We start from the raw sequence: 20,595 nt of genomic DNA, 5'->3' as shown, positions 1-20,595 counted from the left end.
ATACCCCTGGAACAGCACTCGGGTTGAAATAGTCCAGGTCGGTGCCGCGTGGTTACGGCTGACCTGGGTCCCCGCCGTCGTGGGAGCTCTCGACGCGCCCCATAAACGCTCGCCCTCCTGGGCACCCGCTCCGGGAGGCTCGGGCAGGTGAGGGCTGAGCGCTGGGGGGCTCGGGGCAGGTGAGGGCTCACAAGTCCCAGCCCCGCTGCGCTCATTCGTGTCATAGGCTGAACCTCGACAGTTTTTGGCAAAAACCTAATTAGCGCCAGGTCTGGGGCCTGTGTTACGTGTATATGTGCGGCAGCGTTTTGTGAACGATATTAAAAAAAATATCCAGGCTTTGGGTTGCCTTTTGTAAGGCATGGAGCTGTGACCCTCCCTCCGCTGCTCCCTCCCCCCGGAGCCCCAGACTTCGCCGTGCCCTGGCTGCGAGCTTACATGGAGTTGTCTTTTTTTATTTTTTTTATAAACCCAGTCACAACACGGGAAGAGGAGGAGGAGGAGGAGGAAGAGAGAGAAAGACAGAACTAAAAACCCTTGAAGGATGGCTCTCCAAAATTCCTGGCGGAACCACGGGGAATCCCTGGTAGCGCGGGAGCAGAGGTAAGGCAGCCTGCGCCCACCCTCCTGCCGGCCCCCCGCGCCCTCGCTTTTGGGCTGGGAGCGCGGCTTGTGGGGAGCGGGCGGGAAGGTGGAGGTGGGAGCTGGGTGGTGGGTGGGTGGTGGGTGGAGGAGACACCTTCGCCTCGCGCTGCTTAAGTGGGCGCGGCGCTGATGTGAATATGCAAATGGGCGGCCGGGCGCGTCACACGTGCGGCTGCTCCCCCTCCCCTCGCTCCCCTCCCTCGCTCGCTCCTTTCCCACCCGGGGCTCGGGGGGGATGTGGGGACATGGGGGGCACCGGCCCCGTCCCCGTCCCGCCCGTCCCGTCTCACTCGTCCCGTCCCGCCCTGGGAGCGGCGGAGGTGCGAGGCCGGGATGGGAGCGGGGGTGACTCCGGCACGCGGGGAACGGACGCGATCGCTGCCGGGGGGCGCAGCGGGGGGGGGCTGGCTCCCCCCGCGTCGCTGATTGATGTCAGGGGCCAACAGGATCCGGCTTTCCTGGCGATGATGATGGTGATTGCGATGATTACACTCATCATTAGTGGGAATTTGAATTTTGCAATGGTCAAGGCTGGGCGGGGGCACGACCCTCGCGCCCGGGAACTTAAGGAAAGAAAATACAGGATTTGGAAAATGATTAATTTATGCACTGGAAGGGTCGAGTTACAAAGGTTTTCACGCAGCTCTGTTTTATTGCGAGTATACGCCGAGATCGGCAAAAAGATGGGAAAGGCGTTTTTGTTATTAAAGAAAAATCCTTTATTGGAGGGATGATTTAGAAATTTACAGTCAATGGAATTTAATTTTATCCTTTGCCTTTTGCTTTATCCACATTTTAATAAAAGAGCCACGAAGAATAAGAGTAGCCAGGTGATTGCTGAACAAAGCAGATCTCAAGTCTGAATAGGATTTAAAATCGGTGCCTGCGCTCCCCGTGCCTGGCAGGGCCACGGGTGGCACCCCCAGCTGTGCTCCCAGGCTGGGGGACACTGCCGTGACGACACACACCTTAATGCAAAATTAATATTTCATGTGCAGGAGGCACAAACTTTGTGGCACATTTTTCCTTCCCCTCTGTTTGCCGACCTGGTGATTTGGGTACGCCTGATCACGTCTTAGGTTTCTATGTGGTTATTCCATGCAGAGAGTGATTTTCATGGGAGTGGAGTGCTGCTGGGGATGTCTGCCAGCACCCCGAGGTGGCAGTGACCATGTGTGGTTCTGCAGAACATCACTGGCATTAATTCACTGGGAAAAAAAACCAAATGCAAATCAACTCCATTAGTTTTTCTTAGGTTCTACCAGGGACTTTAAAAGGATCTACTAATGGGATAACTGTATTCACTAGATTGATAAATAAATAGAAAATCCCTAATTCTTTTGAGACGTGGGGCTGGAAGCAGCAGATGGAAGTGACTCCAGGGTAACTGAATAAAACCCCTGTGCTGATAGTGCCTGATTGATCATAGTGTAGTGCACTAAGAGACAAGGAGTCAGCTGAGGGGAGAAGAGGGAAAAGGTGAGACATGGAGCAGGAGAGAAGTGCAACCCATTTCCAGCAGGACAAACCAGCTGCCTGCATGCCCTGCTCTCCAAAGCATGCCCAGTGTCCCCCATGGCTCTGCCACCCAAATGCCATTCTGGCCTTCAGCTCTCAGACAGCCCAGCTGGTCAGTGTTGGGTTTCCTCTCATTATCCCAGTGTCTGTGCTTTCCCTCGCTGTGGCGCAGGCCGGTCCTGGCTGCACCGCGCTCTGGGTACAGCTGGCACAGCCCAGTGCGAAGGGCTCTGTGCCCGGGGCAGCGTGGCTGCCAAGGGGCAGTGTGGGCAGGCCAACCCTGAGGACACGGCATGGCAGCATGGGCTCAGGGGCCCTTTGGGTGCCCGGCCCTCGGCCGGCACCTGCAGCCGTGCGCGCACACACCATTCCCCGCGCTCGCTCCGCTGTGCCAATAAAGAAGAAAGGCAGGGATGAGGATTGTTGCTATTGATCTGCCCAAGGGGATCATTAGGCATCAGTATCAATCTACAAATCAGTGGGCCTGTGTTACTTGCTTGGGCAGTCATTGCCAATTTGTTCCTATTAGATGGCCGAGCCCGGAGGTGTTTGATGAGCAGATTGGGTCTTTATCTCGGCGCTGGAGAGCAGGCGGGCGTGGGGAGATGCCGCAGCTTTGCAGGATTGCTGCTGTTTGTTTGTTTTCTTCTGCTGAAACCCTTTTCACTTCTCTGTACAGAATTTTGTAGGGGCTGAATGTGTTTCTCCTTTATGGGTGGTTTTTCATATCATCAGATTAAACATATTGAGAGTTTAGGAGAAACTATTTTCAAATAATCCCCTCGCTTTTATTCGGTCTGTTTACCAGCAGCACTCCCTATAAAAATACATATTCATGCCAGATTCTTTTGTTATCCTTTCCAGGTCAGACCCAACATTAGGAACGCAAACAATTTTGCTTCTGCTATCCCAGTGCCCATTCCTTGGGATTTATTGAGTTGTGCTTAGTGAGATGATTGTTTTCACAGTATTTCCCTCTGTGATTTAATTATTTAGGCCAAAAAATTAAAGCTTGCAGATAATATTTTATTTTCGAAGTGTCTTTATGTGGAGGACAGCCCCAGGGGTTAGTGGCCCCTTGGACACAGCCCTGCTCTGTGTGGTGCCTTCCAGAGCTGCCTCCCTCATCTGCATATTTACAAATAAGAAAAATGTTTAATACTATGCAAAATTAATAATGAATTCAGACCATAACAGGAGAATGGAAATTAATGGCAAAAAAAAGGAACAAACCAGTTCACATGAATGTTTTGATCTGACATCAATGCCGTGTTATTTAATGCAAACCTTGATTCCGACTGTTCCATCTCACTCCTCACATGAGCATCGCGCGGTTTAAACATCTGTCCAGCCGTTAAAGACCCTATTGATGCTGTGTTATTGGATTTCTAATTTCCAGGTTTTGTCAGGGGGTTTAACAGACTATATGAGTGTTTATAATTTCTAATGAGTTTAATCTCTAATTTGCCTCTATTACCTGGGATTGTCAAATCCCATTCTCAGCACTGGGTCTGTGAAAATTCAAAATACAGAAATACAGGTTTCTAAAGAACTCGAAATATTTGTCATATCTTTTATATACAAATATGTGTGCAGTAAACAGAACTATACATTCTTATTCTCTTTGAAGATCAAGCCTGATTTTAATCCTGCCTATCTGCTGCAATCACAATATATTACCTAAACCCAAGTTTCTTTGAGGACTTTTGGATAGATGTCACTATTTCATTGGAGATAAAATAGGGTGTGTTTTAGGATACCACATTATTGCTGCCTGATTAGTATTTGATCAAATCCTATCTGCTTTTTTGTCCCTGAGACAATCCAGCTCCTCCACATCCGGAGGCGAATTCGCCTCATTCTGTCTGACAAGTGTTTTGTTGGGGAGCAGCGGATCAGATCCGTGTAAACACACGGCTGGGGCGGGGAGCCCCGCACTTTTAATTTATCATAAACTCCACAGAACTCATTAGCTTTCATCTTTACATCGCACGTATAGAAATGAATTCTGAGCTCACTCGGGGAGGCTTTTTTTTCTGTGGAGTTTGCTGTACAAATATTTATGGACCTTTTCCTTTGTAGTAGAGATTCCAGTGGCAACAGCTATCACACGACGAACAGCAGCTTGCGACTTAGGAAAGAGGTTGCCAAAAGCTGTTGTTTATTTAGTTGCGTGGCATTTTGTCTTGAAATTTGTTTTGCTACTATTTGCAAAAAATACAAGGCTCTCTTGGGAGGAGAAATCAGATTTTTTTTGCCTATACTCCAGAAAAAAAAAAAAGGGGAAAAAAGCCTCCCAGAAAATGAAATCTAAGTGTGTTTGTATGTACGAACATAACTTTATAATCAGCATATTCTGAGGATTTTCAGAGCAGGAGGCTGCTCACTGCCCATTCACAAAACACACATACGGTGATTTTATGGTAGGTTTTGTTTTAAAGATAATGATTTGTCTCCACGTTGCAGTTGTTTATGTTTCTGTCTATATCTCTTTCCTCACCCCTGTTTTATTTAGTAAGGTTTCAGCTGTGAAATTTCTCCATGAAACAATTGATACATTCTCCACACGCTGCAGAGAGGGAAAAAAAGCCCCTTAGATTAATGGTCAGTGTCTCATCCACACAAATTTGTGTTACGATACTACCGAGAAGCTGCGAATTACTGACAAGATCTAGAATAATTCCTAATGCTGTCGAAGGCTTCATTTTCTCCTCCGCATGATGGATGAGGCATAAGAAGTGCTTTCTGAGATCGTTAATGTGCATCATTCTGTTAAGTGTTATTAAAGTCCGTCTGTCTTCGGCAGCAGAAACAATGGCTTAGCCCTTATTTTGTCTCTCTCTTTGCTAAACTCCAACGTGCTTTTACTAATGTGGCCTGTTTTGGAGCTCTTTCAGTGGCTGGTTTGTACCGCGCTGTTTCTGTTGGTTTGGGGAATTGTATTTTCCCTTCGAGTTTAATGTTGGCTTGTGGCATGGGGAGGCACGGCGAATTCACGGTGATTCCGTCTGTGACCTGTGGATAATGTCCAAGCAGTGCAGGATCCATACCAAAGCTTCCATTTAAGCTTGGAAAATAGGATTGAGCTTTCCCTTTGGAAGCCTGTTCCTGTGGAGCGACGCTGGGCTGTGAAACTACCCCCAGGAGCAGCCGTGCCTGCTCATTTTCCCCTGGATTAATTGTTTAAAAATCTGGGAATTGCTATCTGAGGAGACAGTGAGCTGGTCCCCTGCTGGGAGGGAAGCTGGCACGGGGTGACCCAAACTTGTCCTGTTCGGGCAGAAATTGCTGCCCTGTCCTGGTCCCATGGGCATCGCCCCATTCCCCAAAGGGGAGGAGGCCAGGCCCAGATTGCAGATGGATCGTATTAAATCAAAAGTACTTTTAACCAAACAGAAGAATTCACTTTAAAGGTTTTTAACCTTTCTTAAGAGCCAATTTTTCCTTAAGCCCTGCGATAATAAAATACAATATAATTTATAGAGCACTCTCCACGGGTATGCATTCCTCCTCTCTTCTTTTTTTTGGTACAGTCAGATAAAACATCCAACAACTGGGATGATAATCAAGAAAAAACAAAAAGCAACTGATCATAAAGCATTTAGAAATGTAACATTCCTTTTACAAGGGATTCAGACATCCTTGGGAAGCCTCACTTCTATACTTTTAATAGAATTAGAGAAGTGTGATGCACAGCTGGTAAAAGCTCAGTCATCCACAGCGCAGCGAGTTTTTGAGTATTTAATTTTATATTTGAATAATTCTCCAGATCAGGCTATAATCATGGATGTCATATAAAAAGATTTTTTTCATAAATTACATTATTTCACAGATGTGCAAATACTTCTCTGAAAAAAATTACATTGATCAGTTTTTAATACCCCCCTGTCTCACCCTTCAGTCAAAAGAAAAATAGCTTTTTTCCCATCTTTGTCTTCAGAAAGGTGCTAGATTGTAAACATCTGAAGGAAATGAAAGGGGGTTGGCCAGTCCACCCCAAATTCTTTCCAGATTTTCATTCCTTTCACCAGCAGCCTTCTGTTCTTGGAGGAGAGGGAGGAACAGCAGAAGAAAGAGAGAGATGTCTCTGTTTCTTATTAAAATTTAAAGTGCAAAGCAGGGGCTGTATTTTGCTAATTTTCAATCTGCTAATTGGGAAGGGGGTTAGGAGGTGAGGGGCCGCGGGACACGGGAGGCTCAGTGGGACAAAGCCTGGCCAGTGCCACGGCCCGGCGGGGACAGCAGGCACCAGGCACAGCCCCGGCCTCGCTGCCAGAGAGGGCTTGGACTGGCTGCACTTTGCAATCCCACATTATAACATCCTGTTTATTCTTCTCATTAGAAAGTGACTCGTTTACCAAGAATAAACTTCCCAACAGGCTCGTGCTCTGCCTGCCCGGGGCTCCGGGGTGCCTGAAAGCCTCGCCCCCGGTGTGGGACCGGGGCGCCTCAGGGCCACCGGGCCCTGGAGCTTGTGTCCCTCCAGCTCCTGAGCTCTTCTCCTTTTGTCTGCTCCAAACGTGGGAAACATTTCATCGAGGATCAGGCAATTCCTCAGCACATCCTCACATGCAAAGTATCTGGTTAGCTTGGATATTGTTGTCAATGGAAAAGTTTGCCCTAATGTTAAATTCAGGAATGGCAGTTAAGATAAATGCCAACTTCCCAGGTCTCTCATCCCATTTTCTATGAAGTTTAGGGGAAAGGAAGGCTGAAAATAACTTTATAAAAGTTACCAAGGTGTCACACCCTGCCTGCTTGGGCTTCAATCAGAGTTGCCAGCTTGTTTTTCAGGGAATTTGAGTACGAGATGCACTTGGAGAAAGCAAGCTAAACATCAGAGTTTATTTTCAATATGCAAGTGGTATAAAAATATGCAAGCCCTGATCTGAGTGCTATGGAAACTGCTCCACAAAAATGTGGAACGAAAGCTGTTACTGTAAGCGTGGTTCATGTCCTGTAACAGCTGTGACAGCCCGGCAAGCTCAACACTTGTCCAATTAGATGAAAATATTCAAAAGGAAACCTGATTTAAATAAGAGCTGTAATAATCTTTCACAATTACAAAGTATTCCAGTGACCAACACTGTTCCCCTGCCTGGGTTGCCCGGACCCTGCGTTGGCCTCGGCTCAGTGGACGCCGTCTCTCCCTCCTCGCGCCGGCTCCAAAAGCATTTTTCAGGGCTTATGTTACAGTTATTTGCAGATTATTTTAGGTCTGTGTTCTTTTATATCCACTTAGCAACTTGGAAGGAATATTTCAGGAGCAGCCCATGCTTGATGTGCCCCTTTTTGGGGAGCTGGAGGACTAGGTGGGGCGGATTTAAAAGCCATTATTGTATTTATGACAGATGGTTTTCAGTTTAGGCAAGAAAGCCCCGATAGACACCAGCACAGAGACAGGAATGTGGACACATATCATTAAGCTCTTTCTGTTAATCAAATGCAAGAAATACAGTAAATTTATTTTTTATATTTTTATATATACTGTGGAACAAATATGGCCAATGGATATTACACATAATAGGTCTTAAAAGGAACAATTATAGTTTCCCTTTAACTTTTCTGATTTGTTACAATTTGCATCTGTTTCTAAGGTTTTAAGGATACCAGCCATTAAAATCATCCTACTACATAAATTTTAGTTATTTACCATAGTTCATAAGTATCGTGTGATGACCTTTTTCTGGCTTCATAAAATTGGTGACTTAATATAACTTAGGATCTGAGAGTGCAAGTTCCTCGATTCATTTATCATTTGATGCTGAAATTTGTTTAGTCTGGATCGAAGGCCCTACTCAGCTTTTCCTACTGGTCATAGATTCTTTTTACACTGGAAACCAGGAGATCTTTGTGTCTTGTCTCTTTCTTTCAAGTTTGACCAAAAATAGTCATTAAAGACTTCAGAAGCCCCTGACTTTATAAATAAAGGCTCTTGACTGACTCTGATGGGAGTTCCATGCACGGAACAGCCCCTATCACTAATTTTTGGGAATGAGAAAGTGTGTTAATATAGAACACACCTTGAATTAAGTGGTCAGTTTTGACTGTATTCCAGACAACTTTTTATGAATGCAGTTAAATAGGGAGTTTTAATAGCTTCAGGAGAATTACATTTGAAATTGTTCTATAAAGAATGTTTATAAATATATAGATAGATAGATGATAGATGCATCTGAAAGCAGGAGGCAATGCAGTAATTTATTTTAAAAATTCTTCTGTAGTCAGTGTGAGTGATTTCAAATGGGATCCCAGAATCTCCAAGCCAAAGCTCTCATCTTCTAAGGAATTTCACCTGGAATAAAATGTTGCCTTAGAAATTGTTGACGTAATAGTCCCCTTGGGAACCCCAGAGCAGTCAAAGAGAAATCCAACAATAAATCCAGGGGCCACCTGGATAACTCCCATTAAAGGCTTTTTTTTTTTTTTTCAGTGGAAAAAATTCTTTAAAAGCTTAATTCTTCCTAAATGTGAAGTCCAGCGATCATGTTTCTGTAGAACTTTTACAGTTGGGTGTTTCAGGTGGTTTTGTTTGAAGCACATCTCCAGGGCTCGGGGACAGTGACAGCAGCGCTGTGTTTTCCGTGTCCCCTGCACCCCATCTCCAGGGGCTGGGAACCAAAGGGCGCCGAGCACAGCCGGGCTGGGCCTGCGTGGGCTACAGGTGTGACCAAAGCCGGCCCAGTGCTGGCCCAGCAGTGTCCCCGGCACGGGACTGACCCTGAGCCCTGAGCGGGGCCGGGAGCTTTGAAATGCGGCTGCAGAGCGGCACAGCCTGGGGCAGCAGCGGCAGCTCCGCTAGAGCTCTGGGGGATCGCCTACAGCTGCTTTTCTCCAGAAAAATAAAACAGGGAAAAAGGCCCTCTGTGCCCATGGCAGTCCCTGGTGCGCACGAGCAGCCCGGCGGAGCAGCTCGGCCGGCGAAGGCTGAAGTTGCGGAATTCCATGTCCGTGTGACAGACCGAACGGTTCCGGGAGCGCTTCCCGCTCCGCAGCCCGGCCAGCGCAGCGCCGAGCTGTGCAGCCCCTGCTTGTCAGAGGGACCCGCGGACAGCCCGAGCAGGGCTCATTCCCCTCGCCGTGAGGGGATGTGTGTGCTGTGACCCGCCTGAAAACCTGTCCTGTTTCCGAGGGGGCTCTGAGGGAGGTACAGGGACCGCAGGACATGGTGGGCGCACGGACGCGCAGAGCCACAGGCTGCGCCCGCTCCTGCTCTCCACAGCCCCAGCTGTGCTCTGTGCTGCAGCAGAAAGGCACCGTGTGGCTTCTGATTGAAAATATCGGGGAGAAACAATCATCCCATAAACCACGGGAAATTTTATCACAATTTAATTCTTTATCAACGTTTTTAAAAGGCAAAAGGGGTCAAGAATGAAGTGTGTTATTCTTAGTTGTCTGTATTATTAGTTAACATCAGCTGTCTGCTATCCCCACCTCCGTGCCCAGTACAAAGGACACTGGAAACGACATTTTTTAAAAAAGAAACTTGATTTTTGTAGAAATACATATAAAAATAGATTCAGGATCTGTGGTTATTTACATATGGTCATTTTACAGGTTTTCTTGTGTAGGGGCTGGAACATAAACTTCTTTTAAATCCTGTGAAATTCAACATTTCACTGAATTTAACATATTCTAAGTTTTACATAATATATATATATTGAAGCAGTTTTACACTGTTTCTATAGGCTTTGATTTTAAACAGTGTCTTTTCATATATAATGAAGGTATAATTTATAACAATATTTTAAACAGTCCAAGCCAGTTATTTATACTGGTTTTTATCTTGAAATGAGGTTTGCTGAGTCTTTTGGTTTTGCTTTATTTACCTCATCATTCCCTTATCACCCAGAGCCTTTTTTGCAATTGTATTTATTTAAAGTGTTTTTTTTTTACTTTTAATATAATCGTGTTGTTTAGACAAGAGGGTTTTTTTCTTGTGAGTATTGAAGAACTTGTTTTGATGCTGTCCCCAGAGCAGTTCAGTGCAGCAATACATGCAGTCAAACGGGGAAGATTCCCAAATTGTCTGTTCCCGTGCTTGGAATTCAGACAAGCAGGCAGGATTCCAAAATTGTCTGTTCCTGTAAGGAGCAGTGAAATTTGGTGTCGTGGACCTGGGCTTAAGCTGTTCCAGAAGCAATTTCTGTTTATAGGCCACTGTCTTTCTGGACATCGTCCTGTGTTTTTGAGCAGAAAGCAGGTTTGCTGCACTAGGGACATAATCACTGAGTGTGGGCTGCTCTGGGTACAACGGGGCCACGTTCTCACTCTGGGATAATGCACGGAACCGTGTGGGACAAGGGCAGCAGAGCCACTTCTCTTCATCCTGGCCTTGCTCATCACCTCCCCTGCCCAAAGAGCCTCCTGCAGCTGCACGAGCTGTGTCTGCCTGCCACAAACATGGGACCCTCAGCGCTGCCCAGGGATGGAGCAGCCCAGAGACCCCAGCTGCAGCCCAGGGAACCCACCGCCATCCCATCCCATCCCATCCCATCCCATCCCATCCCATCCCATCCCATCCCATCCCATCCCATCCCATCCCATCCCATCCCATCCCATCCCATCCCATCCCATCCCACCCCACCTCCAGCACCATGAGCCCACTGTGGAGCTCCCTGTGTGTCCTCTCCTGCCTGACCTGCCTCCTGCTCTCCCGCCCTGGCCTCAGGGATGAGCTCCCGCAGGGGGTGGGCAAGCGGCCGGTGTGGGAGGTGAGGTGGCCAAGGCCATGGATGGTGGCAGTGGTGTTCCTGGTCCTGAGTGACTCTTAGCTCCTTGTCTGTGTCCTTGCAGCCTTCTGGCTGCACAGAGCAGGGACAGGCCCTGCCTGCTGGGTCCGGGAGCTGGGAGAAGCTCCGTCCCCATCTCTGAAATAACGATGGATGGTTTTCCCGCATTGTTACCAAAATTGGGATGTTTTTCGATTGGAAGAGCCCTCAGAGGGCATGGAACACATGGCGGGACTGGGCGATTCCCGGTGTTGTGGCCCCGGTGCCAGGGCCGGGCGATTCCCGGTGCCAGGGCCGGGCGATTCCCGCTGTCGGGCATTCCCCGCCGTTCCCGCCGTGCCCGGCAGGGGGCGGTGCCGCCCGCGCAGCGCCGCCGCCGCCGCCTCGGCCCCCCGCGGCTCCCGGCGGGGCCGCGCGGGGCGGGAGCGCCCGGAGCCTTCCCGAGGGTCCCGCACGCGGGGCCGGCACTGCGGGGCCGCCTCGGGCCCTTGGGCTCCCACCGCACCCATCCCATCCCATCCATCCCATCCCATCCATCCCATCCCATCCCATCCCATCCCATCCCATCCCATCCCATCCCATCCCATCCCATCCCATCCCATCCCATCCCATCCCATCCATCCCATCCCATCCCATCCATCCCATCCCATCCCATCCCATCCCATCCATCCCATCCCATCCCATCCCATCCCATCCCATCCCATCTCTATCCCACTTCATCTCTGCCATCCCCACCCAGGGAGCACAGGCACAACTCAAATTGTTTGGAGACTTTTGCATTCAAACGTTGTTTTCTATAACAATATCCCTAAACCCCACCTGCATTTATATGGAGATCATCCTCCTCTGGGTTGTTGGGGACAAACTCAATTCCTGCCACAAAGACAGAGGTGGTGGCCAAATAATTTCCATATAATATTAATTTTATATGTGTATGGTTGTACAATTTGTTCCTTGAAGTGTGAGATCACAAAAATGAGGTGGTTTTTGTGTGGGTGCATTGGGTTGCTGGGGGGAGCAGTGGATATTCCAGCACTTCTGTTTCTGCCTCAAATATTTGTGTTTGTTTTTCAGGGGCTTTGTTAATACCTGAGGGAACCATTAATGCAGCCGAAATAACAGGAGATCTGATGTTCTCATGGTATTTCAGTATTTCACTTCCTCGATGGAAATGCCAGGAGAACACCAGATCTCGCGGTATTCGGGCCCCAGAAATAGCACCCTTGGGAATTTTTAAAAAGCCCATAAAATACATAAACACAAATATGGAGATATCCAGGTTCCTGCCGAAGTTGCCTGCGCAGCCTTCCCTCGATTGAAGCCATCAGTCAGCAGCTTTCCCTCCCTTCCAGCTGATTTGTCTTTGTCACTGAGCGAAACTACTCTTTCTCCCTCAAACCGATGGCAGAAAACCAGACCCGTGTCGGTAATTGTGATTATGGAGAGGACAATTCTGGATTGCTCACACACACAGAAGATTTCCCCCAGTCTGCTTATTTTTTTTTCCTAATATGGCTGTTTCCTTTTTTAAAACCATGTTATTATTTATTATTATTATTTTTGGTTTCACTATAATTTTCATTGGATATTTAGCTGTATCTAGTTAATTATCTAATCAAGCAAATGGTTTCTTTGGCTCTTAGCTAAAACAGGAAAACACCCCAGTATCGGGATTAAGTTTTCATCTCTATCAACTGGCTTAAAAATACTGAACTTGATTCCTTTTGAATTAACTGAGTCTTATTTTATTTTTTTTCAATATCACCTATCACCATAGTAACCACCAGCTGTCAGTTCAGTTTCTGACATTTTTCTCATTTGGTAAGATTTCAGAATTGCCATCCTCCCTGCCAACATGTCACGAACAAGAAAAAAAAAAATTGCATGAAAAATCTAATGGGTGTCTGGTCTGATTGTCCTCACTCGTGGCAGGGAAGACAAAAACTGATGAATTGTGAAATGTATTCAGAGGGATTCAAGAAAAGCAAGTGTCTTGGACCCCCTCCTCACCCACACCTCCTCGTTTTCATCTTGTTATGCTTGATGCACCAGACATGCTTGCCCTGACACTCGGGTTTGTAGAAATTTAAGATTAACAGTTTTTACATTCACCTCGCTGATCCCCGGGTTTTAAAGTCATCATTAAAAATAAAGTTCGCAGAGCTCGTATTTAGCACCATTTCCCACTCATTGATGAGGTTTTAGCACCTGCGAATTCTCAACAAAACACTTCCCGTGCCTGAAGTCAACAGCCAGTTCAGTACATTCCCACATTTCCTCCCTGTTTCTGTATTTTATGTACATTAGAAAGCAACCTTTGAGCAGGCCTAAAGAGAAAGGCACATTGTGGGTAACTCGCTGGGCTGGGGTTTGGTTTGTACCGGAAAAAGAGCAGCAAATGGTAAAATTTGACTTCTTTTATTTCTCCAGTTGGTTTACCTGAAATAATATAAACTTAAGAAAAAATGGGTTCATGTTCAGTAAATGATTCTGCGCCTCCTGGATGGCAAAATGTCGCTGAGAAACCTCCTCGCCAGTGCTGCAGGAAGGCAAGAGAAAGGGAAAGGACTCATTTACTTCTGGCAAAGCAAATAAAATGCCAGCAATGCCTTTCTAACGTGTATTTTTGGGGCATTTTCTATACAAGACACACACATGGAGCTGGCACGTCGTGTTTCCGTAGGTATAAAACAAATCCCCCCAGCTGCCTCCATTGGGGCACAAAGAGCCGTCCCCTGGTCGTGCTTCCAGGGGGGTTGTTTGGGGCTGTATCCATCTCTTTTTCCCCCCGACTGTCTGTGAATTCAGGCTCAGCAGCAGGAACTCATTTCAGGAACATAAACCTGATTTGATGAGCAGCTGCAGCGCTCGGGTCCCTGTGCTGCCGGGGACACCCCGGCGCTGCCGGGGCTCTGCCCCGCTCCCGGCTCACGTTTCACATTCGGGGGCTCAAACCGGCGCTTCAAACCCCGCCAGCCCAAAGGGGAATAATTGAAACAATCCCGGGACATTATACCCACTTGGGAACATTTGGGGGAATTTGTATTTGTGAGTATGTTCGCTCAGTTCTGCTGCATCTACACGGAGCAGGGAGGTAGCTCTCGCCAGGAAAAGTACTGACTCCCCTAGGAAGATCCAGGGCTGCGTGTTTGTCAGTGTTTTGCTTTGGGAAGTCGCAGGTTGAGCTGCCCAGCGCCGTGGTTTGGGTGCTGCAGCTCGGGGTGCGAGGCGCTGGCCCCGCCGGTCCGCGGGGAGCGGCGGCGGCTCCGCGAGGGACGGCGGAGCTCCGGCAGCGCCCGGCTGCGGGGCTGGGCGGGAGGGTCCACCCAAACCGCGCACAGCCCTTCGTCTGAGCGTCTTTTCGAATTAGACATTTCAGATATAGCTAGTGCTTAAGTGTCTTCTCGATTTTAGAATGAAAAACCATCATCTTTGGGAAAAAAATTGAAAATGATCCCATTTTCCTGCCTATTTCAGCCATGCATTTTGCCAGCTGTATTTTTTAAATAGTTCTATAAGTGTATCTCATGAAATAAATGCACTGGGAAAGTGTAACTCTTTTAATGATAAATAATATTGTTGTACATAATATTTGAAAACAAATGGGGTAAACAAAATGCACCTTAATGTCTTTATGGTTTGTGAGATTTATAACAATAATCAGCAACCGACTGTAACACTGTTTGCACCTTGTGTGCCCTAAAGCCATTGGATCCCTCTGTTAATTGTATAAATTCCATGCACTATGGAAAATCATGATGTATCATTTATATTCAGCTATGTCAGGTATATAAATATTAAAATATATTGGCCAAAAATGGCTGATTACCCCTCAAACATTTCATGATAAATCTTATCTTTTTACGGTGGTGGTAGCACTGAGGGTGGGGTGAGGGGGGAATGGACTAAATATTTCATGTTATTTGGAAATATTCTTTAAACAACCCAGATATATTATTAATGTTTTACAACTGCTTCAAAAATCCGGCAGCTCGGTTCAGGTTTAGAGGATACAGTGGTTCAGTACCTGAAGAAGAAGTGATTTTTATATATTCAAAGCACCCCAATGGTGGGGATTATGTTATTTATTCAGCCTGGGATCCGTGTGGCTTGCAGAGGCTCCGCGCTGACGCCCCGGTATAAAATAGAGGTGACGTTCCCGGAGCCAGCGACAGCAGCACCTCCCTGCTCTGCTACGCCAAATATTCATGGGCATTTATCAGGGCCTTATTATTCACCTATAGTCTTATTTAATAAAGTCCTGCTCTCCCCAGCCGCGATGTAAAGGTACAGGGACAGTGCTTTGACAATCTTTTGCCTAAAAATATTTACATGAAATATGGTCTATTTCTCTGTGTTCCCCACACAGCCCCAGCCCGAGCCCCGGCCTGTGCAGGGACAGGGGGAAAATACTGTTATCCATATTTATTGATAGTAATGCCTGTGTTTTAATGGCTAAAGAAATACACCGTTGGGCTGTGGCTCAAATGTGTCGGGCAAGTGGCCGTCTGCAGTGCGGAGGGAGGAGATGTCGGCAAGGGGCTTGGAAATGCGCGTGGCTGGGAAGAATGGAGCAGGAATGATGCCTTGCACCGACAAGCAGACTTGGGGTGTGTGATAGACTTTGTTCATTTGATTCTCAGAACTCAGTCGGGGTTAAATTGGAATCCAGACATCAAAGAATTCTTCCAGCAGCCCCAAATTTTGCCCGTATAATTTTTTTCTTGCAGTTGTCATAATTGTAGCTAATTTCACACTGCAAATTTTTTTTTTCTGTTTGAAGTATTTTCCTAAATACGCACAGAATGTGGGAGTGGGATTATTTGTTCTCTCTGTTTTTTTCCTGACAGTCACAGTCGGGCAGTTCTGAGCCCTCGGTGGCGTGAGGAACCCTTGGGTTTGGTGGGGTGTGTCCACGTCCCCTTGAACTCAAGGATCTGAGCAGGATCCTGAGATTTGAAGGGAGGGGAAGGCTCAGGGCTGGAAATAGCAACGCCCTTCTCCCTGTTCCTTTTTTTCGCCCGACTGTTGTGTCTGAACACAAGCGTGTGGTGCTGCATATTTGGTGGGTTTGCAGATTTCTGTGTGATTTTTATCTGAAGGTCAGGGCTGTGGAAATACATCAGGTTGGGATTTGGGATGTTTGCCATTTGCCATTTAGCCTTGCTCCTGCTTATCAGATCGCTGGGAGCACGGGCCTAATAAACCAGGGAGCCGCTCCGAAAAGGAAAAATAAATATTGTTCTGGTTTTATGGAGTCTCTTTACTACTACACAGCAGGAGATTTAAATGTATTTATTTAAGTTTTTCCCTTTTTGCTTTGGAATTGTGGAACTAGGGAAAAGAAATTAATGGTGGCTATTTATAATTTCACTGGATATTTGCATGCATTAATTTTTTAAAAGAAAAATTTATTTCCTTTTTTTTTTCCACATTGGAAAAATAAAAAAGGAAAAAAGAGGCCATGTCAGAAAGGGGGAATGGGGAGGCCTTTTCTGCATCCAACATCAGTTTGAAACCAAAATGTGGTATTTGAGGTTTCTCCTGCTGGGGTTTTGGGCTGTTTCTACCCTTCCTTCTCCCATGGAACAAGCCCCACTGCCAAGTGCAGAGCTCCTGAGCTATGGGACTGCAAGTTGGTGCCAGGGCTGGCAGAGCCACAGCCAGGGCTGTGCTGACTCAGTCGCTGCACCCCCAGGACTGGCATTACTGACAGTAGCAATGCCATTTGTAGCTTTAATTCACCTTTCTAATGCTGGTTTTTATGGTCAGGACCAGGCCTAAACAAGTGCTCAAGAAGGGGGCAGCCTGCAAATGGTGTTTAAACCCAGCACTTTCAGAGTAGCCTCCTGGAGGTGGCGATGGGTGCTGACAGTGCTCTGACATCTGCAGGGCCTGTGGTGCAGGGATGCCCCATGGCACAGGGATGCCCCATGGCCCAGGGGTGCTGCTGGGTGGCACGGGGATGCCCCGTGGCACAGGGGTGCCCATGCTCTGGCCAGCTGGAGGCAGTGGATGGCAGCAGCATCGTGCCCCCAGCCGAGCACCCGGCTCTTGGGGACCCCATTTCCTGGTGTCACTGCAGGGCTGTTGGGGCAGGTTGTTGATGGCTCTGTTTGCACAAAGCCACCCCAGCTGTGGCCTGGACACAAACCCCTTCCCTCCTGATCACCCCATGGCCAAAGCCCCTCCGACACAAGGAGTCTGTTTTTCTCTGAGCTGGCTGGAGGGGGATGGCTGGAGGGGGAGGGAGAGGACTGAAAGGCCACGACAATCCTTAGGAAAACATTCGTTTGTTATTTTAATATTTTTGAGAGGAAAGCATTTTGCTCCTGTGTCGATACCTTTTTGTGGTTTATTATTTTGTTGCTAATTTACTTAACCATTAGCAAATTAAGGTGGATTATGGCTTGGATGCATTAAAAGCACCAAGGAGTTGCGGTCCTTGTGGCTATTTCGGGCAATGTCATAAGCACACTCTTTTTTTTTATTGTCCTCCTAGGGAGCAGAATTTGAACTTAATATTCCATGAAATAAGCCATTGTAATCACGTTGGGTTAATAGAAGAAGTAAAATTGCCTCTCCTCTCACAAGACATTAGAGCAAGGCTGCATTATTAAAGTTTTCTTGCGGACAGGCGGTTTAAAATATATCCTCAGTGGCTGACGCAAGTCTTTTCAGCGGGGATGACAGCTTTTCAGATCTTAATAGGCTGTTCATTTCTGGCCTACGAGTTTTCAGCATTTCTTCTTTTCAAGCCAGGCTGTGACATGATGGCTAAAAACTGACATAAAGAAGTGCCATGTACTGTGAAAACCTTTATTCACTAAGTGGCTCCATGTAAATTGGTGTCAATAAGCAAACAATTAGAACTTAAAAAAAATTGTTGGTTTAAATCCCTTTTCTCCTTAATCATTTGACCTAAAAATCTCTCCTTTCTCTCTCCTTTCTTTGGAAGTGGTGCATATAAACCAGTGACAAAGTGTTTTGCAAGTGAAAGTGGATCAGATCTGTGTTAGAAATCAGTTAATGATATTTAGCCAAGGTGAGTTTGGCATAAGGTTTTTTGTCTTTGAAATAAAATTTACAGTGAACTAAATTCCAGGTAGACCATAAAGGATGAAGAAAGGGCTGGTTCTTCTGTGCTTTCTCCCCGCACTCCCAGTCTCCCCTGTTTTGGAGCCACAGCCTCCTGCAGCACGAACAGCCAGGAATTCCTTCCCAATATCCCATCTATGCCTGATCTGTGGCACTGGGAGCCATTCCCTGAGTCCTGTTCCTCCAGCCCTTGTCCCCAGTCCCTCTGCAGCTCTCCTGGAGCCCCTTTAGGCCCTGCAGGGGCTCTGAGCTCTCCCTGGAGCCTTCTCTTGTCCAGGTGAGCACCCCCAGCTCCCCCAGCCTGGCTCCAGAGGGGCTCCAGCCTCCCCTGGAGCAGCCCCGTGGCCTCCTCTGAACTCACTCCAAGAGGTCTAGGTCCTTATTTCTGGGCTCCAGTGAAGAACTGGTCTAAGTCCACCTGTGTGCTTCAAATCACTTGATATCAGTGACCTTACATTAGTTTCCTAATTAAAGGCTATATAAATGACTTCATCAGGAATTTCTCACTGACCAGGGCAGGAGTGAACATTTGAGGGTGCTTGGGCATTGTAGTGGGGGAGTGACAGGGAAACCTCTGGGTCCTGGAAAGGGATTTTTACAAAGGAAAAGAAAATGGCTGATTGTTGCCTTTAATTAATAAAAAAATCTGTGACAAAATTATATTCTAATTTTAAAATAATATAGCTTAGGAAGTGTATGAATGAAGGGGAATGTGGCAGCTGGCTCTGGAAACCTGGGTGTGGAAACCAGGTTGTTTTATTTTAGATCACTTGCAATGAAAATTATATTCAAAGACAGTTTAATTCCAAGCTTTCATTCAGATCTGCCTGGAGACAACAGAGGCAGAACATGAAACAGGCTCTGGTTCTCCTCAGAATCCATGGGTTTTTTCTCTCCAACTGAGCTGTAAGTGAGATCCCCCTGCAAAGGCTCTGCTGGGCCCAGGGCAGCGGGAGGCTGGGCTGGGAGCCGGGGTCCCTCAGTGCCAGCCCCGGGTGCTGCAGCCTCCCTGCTCCTCCTTGTGCCTTTCAGAACCAGATTCTGCTCACACTCTGCTCAGAGTTCACAGGAAACAGCCCAGAATGCTACAAATGCAATTAAAAGAAATCAAAAGTATAATGAAAGCTTTTGTGTTTACAGGAATTAAAGCAGCAAACATTTCTTAAAATTTCCAGAAATAAATGAAATTTATTTAGGTATAACGGGACAGCTTAGGACATACTTCTTACACTGAAAACTTAATTCCAAAAATTATATAGATGATTTCTGACAATTTTCTACTTTGACAATTTTCTAATTTGATAATTACACAACATTTGGCAATTAAAAAAATTATTCCTGTTGTTCCTTTTCAAGCAAAGAATAAGGAGCCATGGCTGTAGTCCTCGGAGGCGGGCTGGCCTCCCCCCAGATTTGTGTTTATACATCTTGCAATATTTTTCAGTAATCAAGGCAATGCCTTTAAATAAAAGTGAAAAGTTATGTGACCTTGGTTGTCAGACTCAATTTAGACTCTGCTGCAACACTTTGCATTTTATTTTTTAAATTAGCTGTTGCCATCTTTTACAATTTGTTTATAGGCAGAAAGAGCCACATGGAATGGGAAGTATCAGGGAGGAGTTGAGAGGTGCTGCTTTGGCCTCAAATAGAGGTATTTTTAATAACTTTAACAGCTTTTTATTTTATTTTTCCCTTTAATCTGTTTTCTCAGGTGTTGCCTTGATTCATTCTGGTTTTCTTTGTAAAAAATTTGTTTGCATTTTAAAGAATGTTGTGGTTCTGTTCCCCCTTCTGAGGGAGCACACTGAATTTTTGGGAAGCTCACTGTTCAAAGGTGTGCCAGGTAATGTTCCCTCTTGGGTTACACTTACCAAACCATTTTGTTTCCCAGCTGTTTTTTGCCTGTTACTAGGATCAAGAAAAAGTTAGTTTGCTGTGCTCATAGTGTCCATGGCCCCACGCTGGCACCACCTCCCTCCAGTGCCCCATTCCAGGCTGGATTTTTCTTCCCTGGACATTTGCACAGGTTTTGATATTGACCCTTCCCTTCCCTTCCCTTCCCTTCCCTTCCCTTCCCTTCCCTTCCCTTCCCTTCCCTTCCCTTCCCTTCCCTTCCCTTCCCTTCCCTTCCCTTCCCTTCCCTTCCCTTCCCTTCCCTTCCCTTCCCTTCCCTTCCCTTCCCTTCCCTTCCCTTCCCTTCCCTTCCCTTCCCTTCCCTTCCCTTCCCTGCCCTGCCCTGCCCTGCCCTGCCCTGCCCTGCCCTGCCAATATCCATGAGTTTTCCCCACCTTTACGGCTGAAGTAGGTCATCTGCTTTGCCAGAGACACCAATCAGCCCTTCTTGTATCTGACTTTTATTTTTCGTAGGATACATTTTGAAAGCATATGTAAAATAGGACTGAAAATAGCATTCCAAATGTCAGCAGCCCTGTAGCATCTTGGCTGAGCTGCTCTGCTTTACTGTTTGGAACAGATAAAGTCATTCTACTCAATGAAAACCAAAAGCAAACATGAATTGCAGCAAAACTACAACATTTTGTAGTTGTGGCCTGGCACACAGGGCGGCGGCCTCTCTGCTTTTGAGGGTGGAATAGAAAAGGGA

General features: G+C 46.8%; 1 long non-coding RNA gene across 1 annotated transcript in view; it reads left to right on the top strand.

The window, feature by feature from the left end:
* The first annotated feature begins 476 nt into the window (after positions 1–476).
* The window catches only part of LOC115907963, a 260,012-nt gene continuing 239,893 nt past the window's right edge, over positions 477–20,595 (top strand). Inside the window, exon 1 of the long non-coding RNA XR_004061083.1 lies at positions 477–603. This is a non-coding gene — a long non-coding RNA (uncharacterized LOC115907963). The remainder of the gene's footprint in view (positions 604–20,595) is intronic.

This window comes from Camarhynchus parvulus, chromosome 11 (genome assembly GCF_901933205.1).
Source record: "Camarhynchus parvulus chromosome 11, STF_HiC, whole genome shotgun sequence".
Lineage (NCBI taxonomy): Eukaryota > Metazoa > Chordata > Aves > Passeriformes > Thraupidae > Camarhynchus > Camarhynchus parvulus.
The sequence above is the reverse complement of the archived record's forward strand: the minus strand, read 5'-3'. Positions and strand labels throughout refer to the sequence as shown.